Raw genomic sequence first — 2,449 nt, 5'->3', positions numbered from 1 at the left:
TGTTTGTGGACCCTTCAGATTCGCCACAAAGGATGCTAACCACTTTTACGTGACTTTTACCAATCACTATAGTAGATATGGGTATATCTACTTAACCAAGCATAAGTTAGTAACCTTTGAAAAGTTCAAAGAGTTTAAACAAGAAGTGGAGAATTAATTGGGCATGAAGATAATGATGCTCTGATCCGATCGAGGTGCTGAGTATCTTAGTATCGAGTTCCACAACTATCTTAAGTAATGTGGAATTGTTCCACATTTGACGCTACCTAGGACACCACAGCTTAATGGTGTGGCTGAGAGGCACAATCGAACCTTGTTGGACATGGTTCGTTCCATGATGAGTCGAACTTCGTTACCTATCTCATTTTGGGGGTATGCCCTAAAGACTGCCACCCATATCCTTAATCTAGTCCCAACTAAAAAGGTTGCCAAAACACCTCACGAAATGTGGATAGGGAAGGTTCCCTCGTTAGCACATATCAAGGTTTGGGGTTGAGAGGCTTTCACAAGATGATAGACTAATGACAAACTCAAACCTCATAGTAAGCGTTGTATTTTCATCGACTACCCACAAAAATCCTTTGGATATATCTTCTCTAGACCGAGTGACAATGCTGCTTCGTTACGAGGAGAGGGGTTTTCCGCGAAAGAGAACTTATATGCCAACGGGACAGTGGAGGGCAAATTGACCATGAAGAGCTTCAAGATTCAAGTGATGAAGAAGCCTCAAACACTAGCGCTCAACCATAGGAGGAAACTCCAGTTAAACCAGTTGACGAATCCTTACCTATGAGATGTTCTAGTAGAGTTAGAATGGCACCTGAGTTTTATGGTTTCCATATTACTACTGAAGGTGATACATTTATCAGTGATAGTACACTGGTAAATTTGGATGAACCTAACAACCAAAAGGAAGCCGTGGCAAGCCCCGAGTCTGCAAAATGGAAAGAGCCGATGAACAGCGAGATTTAGTCTATGTTTTACACTCAGGTTTGGAACTTGGTTGACAGTGTACCAGGTCGTAAGACGATCGGGAGCAAATGGATCTTTAAGAAGAAGACCGACATGGATGCGAAAGCACAAAGTTATAATGCATGATTGGTTGTGAGGGGCTTTACTCAAACTCCTAGAGTTGACTATAACGAGAAATTCTCACCAGTAGCGAATATTAAATCTATAAGGGTTATGCAAGCCATAGCTGCATTTCATGATTATGAAATATGGAAAATGGATGTCAAAACCGCATTCCTTAATGGGAAGTTGGCTGAAGATATTTACATGAATCAGTCGGATGGTTTTGTAGATGCAAAATACCCTAATAGAGTGTAATCTTGTGAAATCTATTTATGGATTAAAACAAGCATCTCGCAGATGGAATCTTTGTTTCGATGAGAAAGTCAAAGAGTTTGGTTTTTCGAGAAGCAAGGATGAGTCCTGTGTATATGTCAAAGCTAGTGGGAGTATAGGTAGCTTTCTGGTATTGTATGTGGATGACATACTGCTCATAGGAAACGACATTTGATGAAACAAAGAATCGAGAATTAAATCAATCAGAATGTGAATTCAAAATATGATTGCGAGATTTGAACACCGATGTAAATATGATCTGTTTGGCTCTATTATGCTTTCAAGTTTTACAAAGTACAAGTGAAAATTCTGTAAAGACTTTGTACATCCAACTCTAGTAAACACTCCTATTTATAGGAGAGGAAAGAGTACAAAAAATATACTAAGGACTAAAACATTAAGCTTCAAATATAATGCCCTAGTTAAATAGATTACAAAAAATGTTCGAAGACTCTAAAGTAAACTTCGACTTATTACAATACTTTGACCCTAACAATCTCCCCCTTTGTAATCAAAGTCGAAGTCTTCAGCTTGTAAGTAGTGTAACAGAGTACATCAAACCTCTTCGAACCTCAGTATACCAAGAAATAATTTTCTTCAATTCCTTATTGTCTCCTTCATTGTTCTTCTTGCAATGGTTCATACGAAGAATCAAGTTCATATATTGAGAAGTAGAATATCTCTCCACTTCGCTGGCTTGAAACAAAAATCTCTTCGCTTTTCCAGCTTTTGCTTTTCCAGCGAAGACTAGTCCAAAAGGCTTTAAACAAATTTCTCCATCAACATATTTCTTTAATTCAGCCTGAGTCTTCGAAGGAGCCATTGGGACTTTTATCTCCATTCCATTGGTAGTATCCAACTCCACATCAGTCAGTGCTAGGCACTCATAGTAATTTTAAATGATGATCTTGATATGAGCAACTCCAAGCTTGAATTCCTATGGATATGTGTTTTGAAGCAAAGAAAAGGATTTGTCTTTCAAAAGCAATGCAACTTGTATAAGGTCATACAAGTTCATCAAAGGAAAATCTGCAATAGTGAATTTGCATGTCTTTCCATTCGCCCTAGTCACATCATGCTTAATGTTTTGAACTATGTTTTC

The sequence above is a fragment of the Lactuca serriola genome, chromosome 3 (genome assembly GCF_051521515.1).
Source record: "Lactuca serriola cultivar US96UC23 chromosome 3, Lser_US96UC23_V15, whole genome shotgun sequence".
Classification (NCBI taxonomy): domain Eukaryota; kingdom Viridiplantae; phylum Streptophyta; class Magnoliopsida; order Asterales; family Asteraceae; genus Lactuca; species Lactuca serriola.
The sequence above is the reverse complement of the archived record's forward strand: the minus strand, read 5'-3'. Positions refer to the sequence as shown.